Source organism: Phyllostomus discolor, chromosome 11, assembly GCF_004126475.2.
Source record: "Phyllostomus discolor isolate MPI-MPIP mPhyDis1 chromosome 11, mPhyDis1.pri.v3, whole genome shotgun sequence".
Classification (NCBI taxonomy): domain Eukaryota; kingdom Metazoa; phylum Chordata; class Mammalia; order Chiroptera; family Phyllostomidae; genus Phyllostomus; species Phyllostomus discolor.
The window spans coordinates 46,353,086-46,370,513 of NC_040913.2; positions in this window are offsets into that span (position 1 = coordinate 46,353,086).

Consider the following 17,428-nt stretch of genomic DNA (forward strand, 5'->3'; position numbering starts at 1 on the left):
ATATTTGTCCCTGGTTAGAATAGACACAAAATTTGGTGACTTATTTTTCATGCACCCACCACTGATTTACTATAATTTCAGTAAACCTTTACTGAAACATAAGCAAATTATAATTTAACTAAATTATAATTTAACCTAAATCTATTTTCTGAGCTCCAGACTCATATTTGATTACATACTACATTTCTTTTAAATATCCCATGGGAATCTAAAAAGAAAAAAGATGTTTTTTAGACTCACAATGCCTCTGATTCCAAATGTGTAGGTTTTTTTCACACCAAGAAATTTATAATTCTCTGTGGACACCACCTAGGTATTCTGCAATTCATTTTAATTTCTGACACTGTCTACCTAGAGACAGCCTGAGATGCCACAAGTTAGGGGCTCAGGCCCAGAAGATCACCCCTACTTCAGACACTAATCACTGGTCCCAGGTTGCCAACTGGCTACAAATCAAGGTTCTCACGATGCCCTTCTCAGGTTTGATAATTTGCTAGAATGGCTGACAAAACTCAGGGAAACATTTTATTTACCATAACCAGTTTATTATAAAGGAAACGACTCAGGTATAGCCAAATAGAGGAGATGAGTAAGGCAAGGTATGGGAGGAGGGATGTATGTGTGCAGAGCTTCTGTGCCCTCTCTGCATGTGCGTGCCACCTTCCCAACACTGCCATTTTTTCTCCCATCTTGGAAGCTCTGCAAACCCTGTTGTTACAGTTTTTATGGAGGCTTCATTACATAGCCATGATCAATTGACTCACTGGCCATGGGTGATTAAGTCAATCTCAGCCCCTTTTCTCCTTGGAGGCCACAGTGTGTGTATAGGGGTGAAGCATTGAGGAATAAAAGTTATACCCTCCAGTCACGTGGTCACTTCCTCTGGTGACCAGCCCCATCCTACAGGAGTCGCCTCACTGGAATAAACTAAGGTATGGTCGGAAAGGGCTTATTATGAATAACAAAAGATGCTCCACTCACCCCTGTCACTTTGAAAGTTGCAAGGGTTTTGGTAGCTCTATGCCAGGAACTGGGAGCAGAGACCAAATGTATATTTCTAATTATGTCACAACACCTCAAGGTAATCATGCCCCAAAATGAAATCTTTCTTTAAAAATTTATTTATTTTATCCTCACCCAAGGACATGCTCACTGATTTTATTTTATTTTATTGGTTTTTTAATTATGTTTTATTGATATACTGTTAAAGTTGTCCCAATTTTTTCCCCTTTGCACTCCTTCACCCAGCAACCCAACTGCTTCACGCAATCCCCACACCATTATTCATGTCCATGGGTCATGCATATAAATTCTTTGGCTACTCCATTTTCTATACTGTACTTTACATCCCATGGCTGTTCTGTAACTGCCTATTTGTACTTCAAATCCTCTCACCTCTTCACCCATTCCTCTTTACCCTGCTATCATCTGGAATCCATCAAAACACTCTCTGTAACCATGATTCTGTCTCTATCTTTTTGTTTGCTTAGTGGTTTTTTTTTGCTTAGTTTGTTTTTTAGAGTCAATTGTTCATAGGTATGTATTTATTGCCATTTTATTGTTCATAGTTTTGATTATCTTCTTTTTCTTAAATAAGTCCCTTTAAAATTTCATATAATAATGGTTTGGTGATGATAAACTCTTTCAGTTTTCTCTTTTCTGGGAAGCTCTTTATCTGCCCTTCTATTCTAAATGGTACCTTTGCTGGGTAGAGCAATCTTGGCTGTGGGTCCTTATTTTTCATGACTTTGAATATTTCTTGCCAGTCCCTCCTAAACTGTACAGTTTCTTTAGAGAAATCTGCTAACAGTCTTATGGGAACTCCCCTGAAGTTATCTAAATTCTCTTTTCCTGCTGCTTTGAAGATTCCCTCTTTATCTTGAACAGTTGGCATTTTAATTGTGTCTTAGAGTATGCCTCTTTGCATCCATCTTGTTTGGGACTCTCTGTGCTTCCTGGACATTCATGTCTATTTCCTTCACCAAATTAAGGTAAGTTTTCTTTCATTATTTTCTCAAATAGATTTCCAATTTCTTGCTCTTTCTCTTCTCCTTATGGCATCTCTATGATGTGAATATTGGAATTCTTGAACTTGTCCTAGAGTCTGCTTATACTATCCTAATTTTTTTTGGATTCTTTTTTCTTCTTGTTGCTATGATTCATTGTTTTTGTTTTGTTTTGTTTTGTTTTTGTTTCCTTATGATCCAAATCATTGATTTGATTCTCAGCTTCATTCACCCTACTGTTGTTTCCTTGTAAATTGTTCTTTATTTCAGTTAGTGTATCCTTCATTTCTGACTGGATCATTTTTATGCTGCTAAAGTCCTCACTAAGTTCCTTGAGCATCCTTATGAATAGTGTTTTGAACTCTGCATCTGATAGATTACTTATTTCCATTTTGTTTAGTTTTCTGAAGTTTTGATCTGTTCTTTCATTTGGGCCATGTTTCTTTGTCTCCTCATTTTGGCATCCTTCTGTGTTTGTTTCTATATATTAGGTAGAACTGCTATGAGTCCCTGTCTTGGTAGTGTGGCCTAATATGGTAGGTGTCCTGTAGAGTCCAGTGGCATAGCCTCCCCTATCACCCAAGCTGTGCCCTTCATGTGTGCTGAGTACACCCTCCTCTTGTAGTTGAGCCTTGATTGCTGTTGGCGGGTCTTTGGGAAGGATTTACCCAGGCTAGTCATCTGCAAGGACAGGCTGTGACCACTGACCACATACCTCAGCCCTCCATGGAGGATCAGCTGTACAGGGGCAGGGTGGTGGTACTCCAACATGGTCTGTAGCTGTCCACTGGGTGCACAGGCCCTGGGGTTTCCTGAGTGGTGCAAGCCAAGGTCAGCCCCAACCTGTGTTCTGCCTGAGGTCACTCTGCCTGAGCTATAGAGCAATCTTAAGGTGGCTGCTACTTGTGCTGAGCTTGGAGATTCCCAGCCAAAGCCAAGCTGTGAGTCTAGGCTAGAAGCTACTAGTGCGAGGTCTGAGGCCACTTAGCAAGAGGTACAAGGGCTGGGTACTCACTGAGGCCAGCTGTAGTTTGTTTGAGAGAATTTAGAAAGTTGTGAAGCATGAGCCAATACCAACCATTTATAGACGTAAGCAACTGTTAGCAGCTGTATGTTGGGTGGAACAAAGCCTCAGGGGATCTCCAGAGTAGACAAACAGTGTTAGCCAGGTTGATGGAGTCCCAGATATAGCACATATCTGCTGCCTGCCATTTATGTGGCTCTGCCTGCCTTTCTGTCTGGGAGAAAGCTGTCCCCCAGCTCTTGCCTTGATGCCAGACACTACAGTTTATCCCTGTATGCCACTGGTGCCTTTCAAGCTGCTACTCAGTGCTGGAGCTCAGAGGGAGTAAGTCTGAATAAATTTGTGTGTAGGTTCTTGAAGAGGATCTGCTTGGGACTCCAGAAGTTTCTTCCAGAGACTCAATCCCTGCTGGTTTGTGCAGCCAGAAGTTATGCCAGAAGTTATGGGGACTTATCTTCCTGGCACTGGAACCCTGGGCTGGGGTCCTGATATGGGGCTGAGACTCCTTGCTCCTGACATATTCCTCCCAAGTTTTTACCTACGACATATGTATGTGGGACCAGCCCATTCCATGTCTCTGCCTGTTCTACCAATCTGGGTGGATGTGATTTAGTTCCATAGTTGTCAGACTTCCATTCAACTCAATTTCTGACAGTTCTGAGTGATAGTGATTCTATAACTTAGCTGTAATTTTTATGTGGTTGTGCAAGGAGGCAAGATGTGTTTACTTATGGTTCCATTTTGATCAGAAATCAAAACACTCACTGATTTTAGAGAGAGGGGAAGAGAGGGAGAAAGAAAGGGAGAGAAACATTGAGGTGAGACTCATCAATCAGCCACCCCTGCCACATGCCCCAAATGTGTACTGAAACTGCAACCTGGACATGTGCCCTGAACTGGAACCGAACCCACAACCCTTCAGTCTGCAGGACTATGCCAAACTATCTGAGCCACAATGGCCAGGGCCAAAGTTGAAATCTTCATCTTCCTCCCCAACATAATACCATATATTGCTGTATATAATGGGTACCCATGTTTTTGGCCCAAACTTTCAGGAAAAAAACTTACATTTTCACTTTTTAATTCACTTTTTATTTATTTATATTTAGAAATAAAACAGATAATCATATTCCAGGGTATTATTTTGCATACGGATATCGTTATTGCTTTCTAGAGTTCCACTTTTAACACATAAGCATAAATAAAAGAATTAAAAACATTTATATAGATATGGAATTAGCACTATCCATGTATAATGTACATCCTTATTCTTCCCTCAAAAAATTTGGGCAAAAAAATTCACACTATACACTGCAAATTACCATCAATATTGTTGATATCCCCCATTTGCTGTTTCCATACTCTGGAAGGCACTTATGCACGCTGTCCCTCCTGCCTGGAATGCTTCTCTCCACTCCTTACCTGAGAGTCTTCTACTTATCTTCCAGACTTGAACTTAAATATCACTTTGTCAAAGAGGCCTTCCCTGACCCTCTCCCAGTCTAAATGATTTTCTCTCATATTCCCTATAATTCTCCTTCATAGCACATCACAGTTTCTAATAATGTGTTTGATGATAATTTGTATGTTGCCTGGCTCCCGGACTAGTGTGGGTGAAGAGACTGGATTGCTGTCTCCTCCTATGAGCACCCAGCAGAGTGCCTGCCATATATGAGGTCTGTCTGGAAGGTGTCCATCCATGTAATATGAAAAAAAAATATATTTATTGAAGAAGATACCAAATGCAAGAAACATTGTACATAAGACAATGACGCCTCAGTCCCCTTCAAAGTTGGCACCTTGGGACCTCACACAGTTCTCCCAATTGCCATTATCTGCCCCATCATATTTTCCTGAATCTCATTAATGGTCTGAAATCTCCTCCCTTTCAAAGGTGATTTTAGTTTTGGGAAAAGCCAGAAGTCACAGGGCACCAAGTCTGGGCTGTAGGGGAGCTGTGTCACCTGGGTGATTTGATGTTTTGCAAAAATACTGCACAAGATGTAATGCATGAGCAGACACGTTGTGATGAAGCTGCCAATCACCAGTTGCCCATAGCTGCAGCCTTCTGAATCATCCGAATATTTTCTGAAGAGAAATGTTTGAGCTTAATGCAATATCTGATGCAGATTTGTTTTTTACTTGCTCAGTCATTTGAATGCGAGGACCACACATATACATGCTCACTCAACAGTGTCTACCACCCCCACTGACTAGTACAGTGAAGTCATTGTTCACACATGTGCCTTCCATTCCACTCTCCGTGGCTTCCAGGTTACATTGATGTTGCACAAACTGTTCTCGTCATACTAATGATGTCTGGACTTTTTATGGACAGAACTCATATAGTGGCTGCTCATATATGTTAAATGAATGAGTGAATTGTCTATATCTGTGTTTCTTAAAATAAACTCTCAGAAATTGTTCTTCTGGATGATAATATGTTTCCTGACAGAAGGGCTTACAGTCAAATAAATGTAATAAATGACTAAATTAAACAAAGTTAAACAGGTATCTGTACTGCAGGATATCTCAGCCTATAATTTGCTAAGAAACACTGTGAATACAGTACTTGAGAGGGGAAATGAATGGGAGGTTACATCACACAGTATCTTTCAAGATGAGTGTTCTGTGAACCATAGCTGGGGGAATTATAAGAAACAGTAATTATTTAGCATTTAACTTAATAAGTGCTCCACATATACAGGGTAGGGCAAAAGTAGGTTTACAGTGTGAGTACATGAAACACAGAAATTATTCTTGTACTATTATTTATGAATTATTGAATTATTTTATTTTTACATTTGTATTTATTGATTTTAGAGAGAGCAGAAGAGAAGTGGGGAGAGGGAGAGAGAGAGAAACAATTGATTTGTTGTTCTACTTATTTATGCATTGATTCGTTGATTCTTGTATATGCCCTGACTAGGAATTGAACCTGCAACCTTAGCTTATCAGGACAACATTTTATCAGCTGAGCTACCAGGCCAGGGCACAATTATTGTGTTGTTTTCCATATGAATGACTGTAAATCTACTTTTGTCCCAGTGCATATATTAATTTTATGATCACTATCTAAGGCTTCTGTATTATTTTATTTACCTTTTTCAGACTATTTTTAGAGCAGTTTTAGGTTTACAACAAAATTGAGAGTTAGATACAGAGTTTTCCCATATACCTCCTGCCCCCACACATGCATAGCCTCCTCCATTATCAACATCCCTCCCAGAGGATACATGTGTTACAACTGATGAACCTACATTGACTGACACATAATCACCCAAGTCCTTAGTTTACCTTAAGTTTTCCTCTTGTTTATACACTCTATGGGTTTGGACAACTGTATAATAACATACATGCAATTAAGTCTCCTCTGTATCTTTGCATGAATTGATAGCCCATTTCTTTTTAGTGCTAAAATAATATTCCATTGTTTGGATGTACCACAGTTTATTATTCATTCACCTAGTGAAGAACATCTTCATTGCTTCCAAGTTTTGACAATTATAAACAAAGTTGCTATAAACATCCATGTTTTTATGGGTTTTTTATGGGAACAAATTTTCAGCTCCTTTGCGTAGATACCAAGGAGAGCAATTGCCAGATTGTAAGGTAAAATTATATTTAGTTTAGTAGAAACTGCCAAACTGTCTTCCAAAGTGGTTTGTACCAAATTTGCATTTCCATCAGCAGTGACCTCTCAGAAGAAACTCTTATTTCTATTGCTCCACATCTTCACCAGTATTTCATGTTGTTGTTCTTTAGGATTTTGGCCATTCTAATAAGTACGTAATATTTCATTTATTTTCCAGAATATCCCTAGATATTTTGTAATTTATGGAACATGTGATGTCTTCTAAGAGGCAGGATTTAATTCTGGTCACTTAAATTGCAAATCCTTTAGTCTTAACTATGAAACAACACAGGCTCTCAGATGTGTCCTCCATAATCTTCCACATTATCTGCACACATATAATCTCCTGTCACGGAGACAGAGGCAGCTCCACATGCAATACAGCAGTGTGTCTGATGTGAAAGTTTTCTTTTTTTTTATTGAATGATTTTTTTTTATTTTAATCATTGTTCAATACAGTTTTCTCCTTTTTAGTCCCAATCCAGTCCCCCCTCCCACCCATCCGCACTTCCCTCCCATTACCACCCTCCCCTTAGTTTATGACCATGTGCCCTTTAAGTTTGTTCCCGTGAACCCTTCCCACTGTCCCCTTAAATTCCCTCTACTCTCTTCTGTGGGCACTGTCAGCCTGGCCTCTATTTCAGTGTCTTTGGTTATATTTTGCTTGTTTCTTTGTTTTGTTATTTAGGTTCCTGTTAAAGGTGAGATCATATGGTATTTGTCTTTCACTGCCTGGCTTGTTTCGCTTAGCATAATGTTTTCCAGCTCCATGCACGCTGTTGCAAAGGGTAGGAGCTCCTTCTTTCTTTCTGCTGCATAGAATTCCATTGTGTAAATGTACCATAGGTTTTTGATCCATTCATTTACTGATGGGCATCTCGGTTGCTTCCAGCATCTAGCTATTGTAAATTGTGCTGCTATGAACATTGGGATGCATAGGTTCTTTTGAATTGGTGTTTTAGTATTCTTAGGAGAGTCCCAGCAGTGGAACTGCAGGGTCAAAAAGCAGATCCATTTTCAGTTTTCTGAGGAAGTTCCATACTGCTTTCCATAGTGGTTGTACCAGTCTGCAGTCCCACCAGCAGTGCACTAGGGATCCCTTTACTCCACAACCTCTCCAACACTTGATGTTTGTTGCTTTGTTTATGATGGCCATTCTGTCTGGTGTGAAGTGGTATCTCATTGTGGTTTTAATTTGAATCTCTCTGATAGCTAGCAATATTGAACATTGTTTCATGTATCTTTTGATTTTCTGTATGTCCTCCTTGGAGAACTGTCTGTTCAAGTCCTTTGCCCACTTTTTAATTGGATTCATTGTCTTCTTAGAGTACAGTCTTGTAAGTTCTTTATATATTTTGGAGATTAAACCCTTGTCTGAGGTGTCATTGGCAAATAGGTTTTCCCATACAGTTGGTTCTCTTTTAATTTTGATACTGTTTTCTTTAGCTGTGCAGAAGCTTTTTATTTTGATGAGGTCCCATTTGTTTATTCTTTCCTTTATGTCCCTTGCTCTAGGGGACACGTCAGTAAAAAAGTTTCTTCGTGAAATATCTGAGATTTTCCTGCCTATGTTCTCTTCTAGGACTTTAATGGGGTCACAGTTTATATTTAAGTATTTCATCCACCTTGAATTTATTTTTGTATATGGTGTAAGTTGGTGCTCAAGTTTCATTTTTTGCACGTGGCTGTCCAGTTCTCCCAACATCTTTTGTTGAAGAGGCTATTTTTACTCCATTTTATGTTGCTGCCTCCTTTGTCAAATATTAATTGACCATAGAGACTTGGGCTTATTTCTGGGATCTCTGTTCTGTTCCATTGGTCCATGTGCCTGTTTTTATGCCAGTACCAGGCTGTTTTGATTACAGTGGCCTTGTAGTATAATTCAGTGTTGGGTATTGTGATCCCTCCTACTTTACTCTTCTTTCTCAAAATTGCAGCAGCTATTCGGAGTCGTTTATAATTCCATATAAATTTTTGAAGTGTTTGTTCCATGTCTGTGAAATACGCCATTGGTACTTTAATAGGAATTGCATTGAATGTGTAAATTGCTTTGGGTAGTATGGACATTTTGATGATGTTAATTCTTCCAATCCATGAACAAGGTATATGTTTCCATTTGTTTGTGTCTTCCTTGATTTCTTTCCTGAGTGTTAAATAGTTTTCTGAATACAGGATTTTACCTCTTTGGTTAGGTTTATTCCTAGGTATTTTATTTTTCTTTTTGCAATTTCAAATGGGATTTTTTCCTTGATCTCTGCTTCTGCTGTTTCATTGTTGGTGTACAGAAATGCCTTTGATTTCTGGATATTGACTTTGTATCCCTCTGTTTTGCCAAATTCATTGATTAGGTCAAGCAGTTTTTTGGTAGAGTCTATAGGATTTTCTATGTATACTATCATGTCATCTGCAAACAGTAACAGTTTTGTTTCCTCCTTTCTGATTTGGATGCCTTTTATTTCTTTTTCTTGTCTGATCACTGAGGCTAAAACTTCCAGTACTTTATTGAATAGAAATGGTGAAAGTAGACATCCTTGTCTTGTTCCTGATCTTAGTGGAAAAGATTTTAATTTTTGCCCATTGAGTATGATGTTAGCTGTAGGTCTCTCATATACGGCCTTTATTATGTTGAGGAATGCTCCCTCTATTCCCACTTTGCCGAGTGTTTTTATCATGAATGGGTGCTGTACCTTATCAAATGCTTTTTCTGCATCAATTGATATAATCATGTGGTTTTTGTCTTCGCTTTTGTTTATGTGATGTACTACATTTACTGACTTGCAAATATTGAACCATCCATGCATCCCTGGAATGAATCCCACTTGGTCATGGTGTATGATCTTTTTAATGTATTGTTGGATGTGGTTTGCCAGTATTTTGTTGAGGATTTTAGCGTCAATGTCCATCAGTGATATTGGCCTGAAGTTTTCTTTCTTTGTTGTGTCTTTATCTGGTTTTGGAATTAGGATGATGTTGGCCTCATAAAAAAGAGTTTGGGAGACTCCCATCTTTTTGGATTTTTTGGAATAGTCTGTGAAGGGTAGGGGTTAGCTCTTCCTTAAATGCTTTGTAGAATTCTCCTGTGAAACCATCTGGTCCAGGGCTTTTGTGTGTTGGGAGTTTTTTGATTACTGCTTCAATTTCTTTTGTTGTTATTGGTCTGTTCAGGCTTTCTGCTTCTTTTTCATTGAGTTTTGGAAGATTATATTTTTCTAGAAATTTGTCCATTTCACCTAGGTTTTCAAATTTCATGGCATACAGTTCTTTATAGCAATTTCTTACAATGCTTTGTATTTCTGTGGTATCTGTTGTAATCTCTCCTCTTTCATTTCTGATTGTGTTTATTTGGGTCTTCTCTCTTTTTTTCTTGATGAGTCTGCTTAAAGGCTTGTCGATTTTGTTTATCTTTTCAAAGAACCAGCTCTTGGATTCATTGATCCTTAGAATTGTGCTTTTAGTCTCTATGTCATTTAATTCTGCTCTGATCTTGGTTATTTCCTTCCTTCTGCTTGCTCTGGGCTGCCTTTGTTGTTGTTCCTCGAGTTCTTGTAGCTGTAGGGTTAGGTTGTTTGTTTGGAATGTTTCTAACCTTTTTAGGTGGGCCTGTATCACTATGAACTTCCCTCTCAGGACTGCCTTGGCTGTGTCCCATAAGTTTTGGGTTGTTGTGAGTTCATTTTCATTTGTTTTCAGAAAGCTTTTGATTTCTTCCCTAATATCATTCTTGACCCATTCCTTGTTTAATAGCATGCTATTTAATCTCCATGATTTTGAGTGTTTTGAGTTTTTTTTCCTTGGGGTTGGTTTCTAGTTTCAGTCCCTTGTGGTCTGAGAAAATGTTTGGTATGATTTCAATTTTCTTGAAATTCTTGAGGCTTGTTTTGTGTCCTATCATGTGGTCTGTCTTTGAGAATGTTCCGTGTACATTTGAAAAGAATGTATATTTAGCTTCTTTTGGATGGAGGGCTCTGTATATATCAGTAAAGCCCATTTCATCAAGGGTATTGTTCAATGCCACAATATCTTTGTTGATATTTTTTTTAGAAGATCTGTCCATTTTTGATAGTGGGGTGTTAAAATCTCCCAATTTAATTGTGTTGCTGTCCATATTGTTCTTGAAGTCCTCTAAGATTTTCTTTATGTATTTGGGTGCTCCTATGTTGGGTGCATAGATATTTACAATATTTATGTCTTCTTGATGGATTCTTCCCTTGAGTATTATGAAGTGACCTTCTGGGTCTCTCTTTATGGACCTTTTTTGGAAGTCTATTTTGTCTGATATGAGTATTGCTACCCCGGCTTTTTTTTCCTGTCCATTTGCATGGAAGATTTGTTTCCAGCCCTTCACTTTCAGCCTGTGTAGGTCTTTTATCCTGAGGTGGGTCCCTTGTAGACAGCAGATATGTGGGTCATTTTTTCTTATCCATTCAGCTATTCTATGTCTTTTGATTGGCGCATTTAATCCATTGACGTTTAAGGTTATTATTGATAGGTACTTATTCATTGTCTTTTATGTACGTGTGTTCCTCTCTCTCTCTCTCTCTCCCTGTCTCTCTCTCTCTCTCTCTCTCTCTTTTCCTTCCCTTCCTTAAAGCAGTCCTTTTAGAATCTCTTGCAGAGGTGGTTTGGTCGAGGTGTATTATTTTAGACTTCTTTTGTCTGGGAAGCTTCTTATTTGGCCTTCTATCTTGATCGAGAGCCTTGCTGGATATAGTAGCCTTGGTTGCAGACCTCTGGTTCTCATTACCTGGAGTATTTCTTGCCATTCTCTTCTGGCTTGAAGTGTTTCCATTGAGAAGTCAGCTGTTAGCCTTACTGGGGCTCCCTTGTATGTTACTTCCTTTTTCTCCCTTGCTGCCTTTAAGATTCTCTCTTTGTCTTGAAATTTTGCCATTTTAATTATGATGTGTCTTGAGGTGGGCCTCTTTGGGTTCCTCTTGATTGGGACTCTCTGTGTTTCCTGGATTTGTGTGACTTTTTCTCTCATCAAATTAGGGAAGTTCTCCTTCATTACTGTTTCAACTAGGTTTTCGATCCCTTGCTCTTCTTCTTCTCCTTCTGGTGTCCCTATTATACAGATATTTTTACATTTCATATTGTCTTGCATTTCTCTTAATCCCTCTTCATTCTTTCTGAACTTCTTTTCCTTTTCTTGCTCTTTCTGGATGTTGTTTTCTACTTTGTCTTCCAGCTCTCTAATCCGATCTTCTGCTTCATCAATCCTGCTTTTCATTCCTTCTACTGTGTTCTTCACTTCAGAAATTGTATTCTTCATTTCCTCTTGACCTTTGTTGAGAGTTTCTATTTCCTTTTTCATGTTTACATAGTTTGCAGTGAGATTGATGTAGTTTCCCTCTAATTTATGATAGCTCAATGTGATTTCATTGAACTTCCTGGTAATCATTGTTTTGAACTCACTATCTGGTAGTTGAGTTGCCTCTATTTCATTTAGCATTCTTCCTGAGGCTTCCTCGTTTCCCTTCAATTGGGGGTTGTTTCTTTGTTTTCTCATTGTTCGTGGGTTTCTTCTTTTTTCTTCTTGTTTCTTAAATTGATCTGTTCTGATTTCCTGTAATTATGGTGTGAACTTCTGTGGTAGAATATTTGTGAGATTCAGTGGTGCAGTCTCCTTTGTGTATCCAGGTGTTCACAACTTCCCCCTACTCTTTTTTTGTGATCACTTGGAGGAATAAGGCAAAATGGTGTAAGACAGCAAGACAGTATACTATGATATTTACATTAGCATCCAGTAGAGAAAAGATGGGTTATCCTTTGGCTCCTTATAGTGTTAACCGTGATCCTCCACTCCACTATCCACATTTTAGAAAGGGTAGAAAGAGGGTAAGACTCTTATTGGGGACGAGAGGATTGTTAGTTGTATCTAGAAAGCTGTGAGGCTGTGGGAGGTCAGATTCTAATGTAGGGTTGAATTAAAGATTAGTATATAGGAGTAGTGTGTAAAAGAATAGAGACAACCCCCACAATAGTATAGTTCAGAAAATTGCAAGGTGGGCTGAGATCAGGTAGGGGTATTGAGTAGTATTTACAATTGTATAGACTAGGTCTTACTAGCAGTAATAGTAAAGTGACAGTCTTGTGGCAGAATCGATGAGGTCTAGATAACAAAAATAAAGAGTATAGAACCTTGAGAGGTGTATTAATGGAACACAGATATAGGATAGTAACTTATCAGCACCTTGTGACTGAGATACCAGGGGGAACCTGTCAAATGACAGTATAACCAGCGAAGCAAAGAAGATTATACAGAAAGAAAAAGAATACCAAAATATTATTAAAATAAAAAATGTCGGAAAAGTGAGAAAAAGATAATACAAATTTACAGTAACTTGCAAGATTAAAAAAAAAAGGAAAGAAAAGCAGAAGATGTAGTGCAGGAAAGATACATTTGGAGTGGAAAGAATAATATTAGGATGAATGGAAGAGAAACATAAGGGATTGCAAGGTATAAAAATAATAAGAATTGAAATATAAAATGTCACATAAAACACAAGATAAAATCAGTCAACTAACAACAGCCACAAAAACCAAACCAAACCAAACCAAACAAAACAAAACAAAACAAAAAACAAAAAACAAAACAAAAAAAAACCTTTTGTTGGTTTCTAACTGGCCAGACCAGTTTTTCTGATCTTGCTCGCTTCAGCTGGCTGAGGGACCTTTGAAACGCTTCTCTGTCTCCCAGCCAGATCTCAGCAAGTCTGTCAGGTACCCTAGGTGCTCCCCAGCACACTGGCTCTCTGGATCTCACTTCCACGTTCTTCCGGATTCCGGGGTCCTGCAGGGTTCCAGCTCTATGATCTCAGGAGGCACCCGCGACTTTTTGGGATTCACCGCTCCCTCCCTGGGAATCATAAAAGGGCTCTCCCCTCGCCCAAACTTTTGAGATTCGGGGTCTAGGATCGCCCTAAGCGCCTCACTGTGACCCTGGAAGGGTCACAGTGAGCGCGAGACAGGCTCCCCGATGGTGCGAGAGCCGAGCCCTTTCTAGCTCCGTGATCCCTGCCAAACCGCACTCCGACAGGGTGTTGGCGCCTTTCCCGGCTCCCCCAGTCGGACTGGCTGGAAATTTCTGAGCCACTACTGTATGAAAGCACCAAGCACCATGTCCCTCCTGGGATCACGGCGCACGATTCAGGCCTCCCTATGGGGCGCGAGCGGAGCACTGCCCGGCTCTGTGCTCTCCACCGATCTGCACTTCCACCAGGCTAGGGGTGCAGGCGCTCTTCCAGGCCACCCCTGGTCCTGTTGGCTAGAGGCCCTCACTTCTCCCAGGTCTCTGGGCGGGTGTTCATGGTCCCTGGGCAATTTTTTCCCAGTCCAACTGGCCAGCCTGTTCCTTCTAGCAACACATTCTCCCCTGGAGTTGCTCACCCCCCGTATTTGGGGGAGGGAGCAGCGACTCCCCTCTCCCGGGAGCCCTGAGGCAGACCGGGGAGCACCAGGCCTGGAGACTGCACACCCCTAGTCCCTGCGCTGATCCCTGGGCCCCTTTTGTCCTGAAGCAGTCTCCTTACCATCTGGTTTTTCCAGGATCGCAATAATTTTTGATGTCCTGCTTTCAAGTGATTCGGTAACCTAGTCCACTTGCTCTGTTTCTCCACCAATGCGTGAGTTTCCCTCCTCTTCACAGAAGCCGAGAAAAACACTGCCTAGAGTAAAGCTGCCATCTTCCATCCCCCCGTGAAAGCTTTCTTATATTACCACTACTATTTTCTTATCATGCTATTAGTGATACTCTCTTGTTGTGTAACAATCATCACAAACTTACCTTCTTAAAACAGCCCTCATACAGTTCTATAGTCAGATGTCCAGCAGGTTTCATTGGGTTCTCTGCTCAGGGTTTTATATGGCTTATATCAACATGCTGGCCTACCTGCATTCTTTACTGGAGTCTCTAGTGAAAAATTCACTGTCAAGCTCATTCAAGTTGTTGGCCAAATTTTGTTCTTTGTGGTGGTAGAACTCAGGTCCCTCTTTCCCTTGTTGTAAGCCAGGAATTATTCTCATCTTCTACAGGCTGCCCACATTCCTTGCTATGTGGCCCCCTCCATCTCTGATGAAGAATCTTTTTCATGTTAAATTTCACTTGTACTTTAAGTCTGACTTTCCCTCTTTCTGACTTCTACAAGGGCTTGTATGATAAGGTCAGGCCCATCTGGCTAAAATTTCTGAATCTTAAGGTCAGCTGATTTGGGATCTTAATTAGATCTTCAAAATCTCTTTACAGCGGTACCTAGAGTATTGTTTAATTTACTAATTGGGAAAAGATATGTGTACACCAGAGACTGGTGTCTTGGGAGCCATCTTAGATTTATGCCTACCACAATGCATGTATACATTTTCTTCACTAGATTGTAAGCCATCCAAAGGCATGGACCATGTTTTTGTTCTCTTTGTATCTTTCATATCAGTATTTAGCATAGAGATGGCACTCACTTAACATTTCTCTTTTTTTAAGATTTTATTTATTTTTTAGAGAGGGGAGGGAGGGAGATAGAGAGAAACATCAACGTGCAGTTGCTGGGGGTCATAGCCTGCAACGCAGGCATGTACCCTGACTGGGAATCGAACCTGTGACACTTTGGTTCACAGCCCGTGCTCAATCCACTGAGCTATGCCAGCCAGGGCTAACATTTCTTGATGGCTAGTTATCATCACCCTGTCACCATTATGCCCATTATGGATAGGATCCTCATTGAAATTTTTGTCCCCTAGGGTTCATTACTTTATTTTGCTATAGTTGTACTTTACAAAATACTGACTACAAAAGTTGAGTTCTAAGAACCAGATTCAACTTTTTTTCAGTGATTTCTGCAAAGCTCAGTGTCAATACTCTAAGAAATGGGGTGGGGGGAGTTTCAAAATTTGATAGATTTTACAGAATGGAACTGTGGACTAAGAGCTAGAAAATTTCATAATTTCTCCCCTTGACTATTTTAGAGTAAAAATGTCAGAAAAGTACCATATTTTGCCATATATAATGCACACTTTTTCCCAAAAAAATACTTGAGGGAAAGATAAGGATGCAAAGTATACATGGGTAATGCTAATTCTATATCTATACAAATGATTTTATTTATTGATTTTTGCTTCTTATCTTTTCAATAGCTTTTTAATTATTTTTCTAATACAGTTGTCTCCATTTCCCCTCCTACTTCCTATACAAATGTTTTTAATTCTTTTACTTATGTGTTCAAAGTGTAACTCTAGAACACAATAATGATATCCATATGCAAAATAATGCCCTGGAATACAATAATCGGTTTTGTATCTGAATAGAAATAAATAAAAAATTGAATTAAAAATTAAAATGAAAGATTTTTTTTCCCTGAAAGTTTGGGCCAAAAACATGGGTGCACATTTACATGGGAGCACATTGCACACAGCAAAATACGGTACACTAATGCCCTTGCCAGGTGGTTCAGTTGGTTGGATCATCATTTCATACACCAAAAGTTTTCGGGTTCAATCCCTGGTCAGGGCACATACCTAGGTTGCAGGTTCAGTCCCTGGTTGAGGCATGTACAGGAGGCAAGCAATCAATGTTTCTCTCTCGCACTGATGTTTTTCCCTCTCTCCCCCTTCCTCTCTCTCTAAAATCAATAAATTTATCCTCAGATGAAGATTTTTTTTAAGTGTACTAGTAACCAAGGGTGCACTCATTAAAAATTTCTCAAGTTTATGAATACATGTTAAGTAGAAAGAAGAACACCCTATGTTACTTCCATGATGACTTTCTGTCAACAAAATCTGGTGCGTAGACCTGAACACTACAATATACAAATTGATAGATGTTGCTCTGTTGTGGCCAGGTGGTTCATATCCCTGAAACCTCTCTTACAATATTTTTCATGAAAAGGGACTATGTCAATAATAGCACCCCTATTTGGCATGTATTGGATCATTCAGTACCTGAGAGGGACTCTCAAACTTAGTTTGGGAACAGTGAAATCAGAGACAATCTGATATTAATTTTTAAAAACAGAGGCTGTCAAATTTTTATATTTGTAGCTGTAGGCCATGCCCACCCATATTTTACTGTTTGTTACAAATATTTAGAGAGGAAATGGAAGCATGAAGCCACAATGAAGATAGTTTTCAATTGTTACTAAGAGAAAGAAAATAAGAATTGGAGCAAAAATAATGAAATTGAGAATAGAAAAATAATAGAGAAAATCAATGAACTTGAAGTTGGTTTTTTGAAAAGATCAATAGAATTGACTAGACTGACCAGAGAGAGAGAGAAGATTTAAATTACTAGAATCAGAAATGAAAGAGGAAACATTCCTACTGACCTTCCAGAAATGAAAGCAGTATAAGGGAATCCTATGAACTACTGTATGTCAACAAATTAGATAACTTGGATGAGATGAACAAATTCTAAGAAACACAGAAACTACCAAAACTGACTCAACAAGAACTAGAAGTGAAGCTAAAAGCCTGATGGGTGCCTGGGAGGTAAGAAGACAAGTATGCATAGACTATTCTTTGAAGACTATTGGCTGTGAAGGAAAAGAGAGATGTGGTTTACTGGAGCAGGATGGTACTTTAACAAAGTCAGGGCTCACTCTCTCTCTCTCTCTTTCCATTTTTAGGAGGCAGAAACTTGCATACAGTTTGGACATGAGAGGTTGAGGACAAAAAAGGAGAAAGGAACAGGGTGTCTGAGGAGGCAGGAGGTGCAGTGGTATCTGGAAGAAGGAGAAAATCAATGCCCTCCCTGCCCTCAGCCACAAGGACCAGTAT